The sequence below is a fragment of the Lathyrus oleraceus genome, chromosome 1 (assembly GCF_024323335.1).
Source record: "Lathyrus oleraceus cultivar Zhongwan6 chromosome 1, CAAS_Psat_ZW6_1.0, whole genome shotgun sequence".
Lineage (NCBI taxonomy): Eukaryota > Viridiplantae > Streptophyta > Magnoliopsida > Fabales > Fabaceae > Lathyrus > Lathyrus oleraceus.
The window spans coordinates 3,015,226-3,021,225 of NC_066579.1; positions in this window are offsets into that span (position 1 = coordinate 3,015,226).

Sequence of the window (6,000 nt, forward strand, 5' to 3'; positions counted from 1 at the left end):
ATATAATCATCATGTTCCAACCACTACCGCTTGCCAGAGATCTCAATATAAATGGACATTTCACTGTTCTACTATAAGTGACTTGAGAGGAATTCTAGTTCTTGTAGTTTTATCCTTTCTCATAATCCATAATCAATTTATTTGTCCTCCCCCTTTGCCTATTTGTTATATCATAACGAGTTGTAACAACAATAATATCATGTTGTCTTCCAATAGACTTTGTCCATGATAACACTTCAGTTTGGAAAGAAAATATTTGTGAATTAAAATATATAATGAATGATTTATGCTAGACATACCGCAACTCAATTAAATTTTTTCAAATTTTCAAATAAAACATGTAAGTAAAACATACAACGTCGGTGATGAAGAACTGGATAAAATTTGAAGAATAATCATCCACCTCATACGCGCATAAGGACAACATGCTGATTTGAAATACCATAAAAGGATGACTGAAAATCTGGTATACTAGATTTTCAAAATATCCAAAAAAAAGTTTCGAATTTTCTAAAGTTTCCAAAAAAGTCACATTTGTATCGTATATTTTAAAAAATTTGATAAACAATCATACTCGTTTTTTAAAAATCCAATAAAAATTCATACCGATTTTTTAAATATTCGATAAAAATAAAAGTTTTTATCCTGGATCCCTAAAAAGTATATCAGATTTTAAAATGGACTACCGAATTTTGTCTTTTTCTGATTCTTTGGGAGTGATTTTTTTTCAAACATAAATTTGAGATGGAGTAAATAATGATACCAATATTTTTATAAATATTTAAAAATGTGGGGTGTTAAATGTAATATTTAAAGTGCTAGGTAAAATATTCTGAAAATTCATTAGATATTACGGAGAAATCCAAGGCTTTGAGTCCCAATAAGCAATCACTTGGAAGCTTGTTATCATATACAAAGAGAATTTTGATGGTCACCCCCATGAGCTATACCTTACACCCCCTAACTTTATTTAATACCAAAATATTCCACTCATTTTTTTATTAACAAAATAGAAGATTTTTTTTTCTCTTGCACGAATAATGTGATAGGCCAATTAAAAAATTCAATGTATATTTTTACCAGAATTTAAAAAAAAATGTTATGATAAGAGTATTATTAATGGGTGCAAATATAAGGAAAGGGTGACACCATATATATATATATATATATATATATATATATATATATATATATATATATATATAATATATATATATATATATATTATATATATATATTATATATATATATATATATATATATATATATATATATAAAATATATATATATATATATATATATATATATATATATATATATATATATATATATATATATATATATAAAGTCACCTTGCGTCCTTGCTCTATCACCAATTAAGAGAGTCTGTTCGCTTATATACTAACAAAAAATCATATGTACATATACCTTATTGTTCGATACAACCTTACAAATCCAACTAAAATTGTTTACAAATCCATGTGCAAACACTCCAATTATAACATTCTATAATAAATGTTTAGAATAGTATGAAGTAAAAAATTGAACGAAGATAAATTAACTATATAATTGTTGAACTTGTGAACAAGATAAAAAGTTGAATTGGGCAGCTCTGAGATTATATATTTGCCTTATGCAATAAGTTACTGTTTAAAAGATTATATTTTAGTAAAATAAATAGTGGGAGAAGAACCTAACACATCAATAAAAAAAAATTAATAAATTTTTTAATTAGTTAAATCAAGTTATACCTTATGAAATTATTATTCACATAAATTGGGATTGGGATGGAGTCTCACAAAATCTCATCTTAAATATAAAAATATGTAATTATTATACATAATTATTGTCATTACATTAAATGTGAAACATCTTGAAAATGAAAGATCTAATGGAATGAAAATAATTTTACATTTGAATAGAAACTTGCAAGAAACAATGTTATTATTGTTGAAAGTATAATTCTTTGTGTTAAAAGTAAAATCACAACATACGCATTAGTCGTGTTAGTTCAGCTGGTAATGCGCAATCTTCCTCAATATCTTCTTCAGCTTGGTTGATTGGAAATCCATAATTACAGTTGATTTTTGTCATGTTGTAATCAATAGTTTTATTTGCTCTGCATATGATGAGCTTATTTTAGTATGCTTTTTAGGAAAGTGAAAAAAAAGAAAAAGAAATCTTTTGTCATTTCGTTATTTTAGTGAAAAAGTAAAAATAACTGAAAGAAAGGGAACACAAGTTTTGCATGCAAAAATTACTTTTTATTTATTCACATAATACTTTTAAACATGGAGGCCCTTACAAGCTATCCTCTCGTCCCGGGCGGGGACGAGGGATTGAGAAAACAAAATGCATTACATTTTTTCCGAGTATACTATGGGAATCACGGTAGCCGTCCAGTTGGGGAGCTTGAACCCTGGAGGACATTTGCTTATGAGGCTAGGCGCCTCTAGCTTGCTGCCACTAGATTCTCCAATGACTGCCACAATATGATTGTTTTGGTAGCCGATGCTGCTGAATTTGACCGGGTTGAACTGCTTCTTCTTTGGGCTTGCCTTGCGTGTTGCTGGGTGGTAACCGATGTCAAATCTGTCGCACTTCTCTGCCACGTCAACAACTCTACCCCAACCGGGAAGCGGGTCTTTCTCCAACGTCTGTTTGGAGTTTCTTATTGAGGATAGAATGGTAGCGGATGATTGGTCATGATTGGCAATAGCGGAACTGACTTCTTCAACTCTAAATAGTGGAGCGGAATCTCAACAATCCCCTCATCTGTCTCAATATATCTGAATGACGAGAGTTTGCTAACCAATAGATCTTCTTCACCACATAAAATTACCAGTTTATCATCAATTAAGAATTTCATCCTTTGGTGCAATGTAAAGGTGACTGCCCCCGCGGCATGAATCCACAACCTGCCTAACAAACAACTGTAAGTTGGGTTGATATCCATGACTTGGAAGGTAATGCTGAACTGGTGGGGTCCAACACAGATAGGCATATCGACTTCCCCAATAACCTGTCTTTGGGAACCATCAAAAGCTCAGACAATCAGTGCGCTGGTCCTCATCTCGGGCCCCTTAAGCTGTAATTGGCTTAATGTAGATTTTGGAAATACATTAAGTGACGAACCAGTGTCAACAAGGACTCGAGATAGAAGAGAGTCTGTGCACATGACTGAAATGTGTAGTGCTTTGTTATGGGCATTCCCCTTAGGAGGTAACTCCGCTTCGTTAAATCCCAAATACCTACTGGCAGTAATATTAGCAACCACGTCATCAAACTGATCAACCGTGATGTCTTGCATCACATGAGCGGTATTCAGAATTTTCAGCAATGCTTTGCGGTGAGCCTTAGAACTCAGCAGCAAAGACAAAATGGATATTTGGGAGGGAGTCTAGTTTAACTGGTCGACGATTTTGAAGTCACTCTTTTTGATCAATTTGTGGAATTCCCGGCTTTCCTCAAAAGTGATGCTCTTCTTGCGATCTTCAACTTGTTCATTCTCAACCATCGGCCCTTTACCCTTAGACATTTCTGATTCTACAACTTTATTGTCAATAACATTCGTCAGCATTAGAACAATTGTCATGTTCGGAATGGTCGGTACAGTTGCCCCTGCCTGCGGAGTCGGAGTAGGAATGACTTTCTTCTTAGGCAGGATAACTGTGGGTGATGGAGAAACCCTAGAAGTGTATTATGGAGCGAAAACATGGCCACTGCGAGTCATGCCTCCCGCTCCAGCGATGTTGTCGATTTCAGTGTCAGGAATACGAATTTCCTTTCCTCCCAGATACGTTATTGCCTCATAATTCCAAGGCACTGCCTTGGTGTTCTGATACGGAAACGGACTGGGCACGCGAAAATGAATTGGCTAAATCCTCTTTGGAGGAGCTTCGACCTTCTTCTTTCTGTACATGATGGTTATTGGTTCAATTACTGCAACTTCTTCGGTTGATTTAAACTTGGAGAACTGTATCAAACCCTGATCCATCAGTTTCTGCACACAACCCCTTAACTCGTCGCAGTTGTCTGGATCATACTCACATACTGTGCAATCATCATACATACCTGCTAGAAACTCAAATTGCTCAAGTCTCTTCAATACAACTGACAACGGAGTCTTTACCTCGTCGGCTTTCGGTACGGATTCAATTGCTTCCTCTTTGACTACGGCGTTGACTGCCGAACATGATTTGGCAAGGGATTCGTCTTCACATTGGGATTTTCCTCGGAGAAGGACAATATTTATTGATCAACTAACTCTTGAATCCCTTCTTGAGATCCTGGAAGCCCTCTGTGGAATGTCCTATATACCCTACGTGGAAGGAGCATGAGGCATTAGGATTATGATTACGATGAAAAGGGGGAGAGGTTGTCGGGAGTTCCCTTGGTACAATAGCCCCTACGTGGATCAAATACGACACCAGATCTGCATATGGTACCAGAATCTTGTCAATTTGGGGATGATTACCAAAACTATTTCTGTTATTCTGGCCTCGACCTTGTCCTTTGTTGTCACGATTGTATTGTTGGTTCTGATTTCACTGAGCAGGTGCTGATTGTTGGTTCCCTTTCTGCGGTTGATACTGACATGGCGATTGTTGATACTGAGTTGCAGCAACATACAAATACGGATAGTATGGCATAGGGGCCATCGGAAATTGATATTGGGGGTGGGCACCTGCCGTCACAGCATTTGCCTCCCCCTCCTTCTTCTTTGCGAAGCCCCCATGTGACCTCTTGTTCGTTGTCTGCGAAGCGGTTGTATTTATGATTTTCCCTGATTTCAGCCTATTCTCTACACGCTCACTGATAGTTACCATATCTACAAAGTTTGTAGATGAACTCCCAATCATCTTCTCATAATACATCCCTTGGAGTGTACCCATGAAGATATCCACAAGTTCATTATCAGACAATGTTGGTCGGTCCCTGGACGCCATTTCGCACCAATGTTGAGCATACTCTTTAAAGGTTTCATTAGATCTATGCGTTTGATTCTGTAACTGAAGCCTTGTTGGAGCCATGTTAAGGTTGTACTTGTATTATTTCAGAAATGCCTCGGATAGGTCCCCCCATGATCGAATCTTAGTACGTTCCAAACCCATGTACCAATCCAGAGAAGCTCCAGACAGATTGTCATGGAAGCAATGGATCATCAAGTCATCATTGTCGATATACAACGCTATCTTCCTACACTACATGGTGATGTGACTACGAGAACAGCTTAGACCTTTGTATTTTGGAAGGTCTGACACCTTGAACTTTTGTGGAAGCACCACATTCGGAACTAGGCACAGGTCTCGAGCATCAATACCAAAAGCTGAGAAACCCTCAATAGCCCTTATTCTGTCGTCCAACAACTAGTAATCCACAGGTCTAGCCGGATCAACAGTGGGAAGAGCGACCTGACTGGCTGGTCGAGAGGCTTCTAGAGCTATCACCTGAGTAGGTGCATTTTGGGGAGCGAACAACATTTGCGGTGGATAGGAGAAACCAGGAGGCACTGTCTGAGCCGCATGCACCATATGAGGATACTTCCCCCTAGCCTGAGCATTGGGAGCCTGAGGTGCCCCTGTCTGCACATATTGGAGCGTAGGATTGGTAGGTGCGTAAGTCATCATGGCACAGAGGTTGCCCCAAGATAACCAAATGGAGCAGCTTGATGGGTGCTCGCAGGTTGAGCAGGAGTCTGGAAATGGAGGCGCGAGCCTCGATATTCACCTTCGTCGTCAGGAGTTTCATTGGGAACCTGACCTTGGTCATCCTCGGGGTTGGCAGCATTGACCGGAGGGATTTGAACAGTGGAGACACCCCAAGGGAAAACTGGGTTTCCAGCAGCAGCAGGGGCAGTGAGAGTCGGATGAGGGAAGAAGGCACCCCCATTGGCAAAGTGAGCAGCAAAGCTTTGGGGTATTCCCCAAGGATAGGCATCAGTAAGCCTATTCATGTCAACATGGACCAGTTGGTGGTTTTCAATGGTTGGTCTACGGT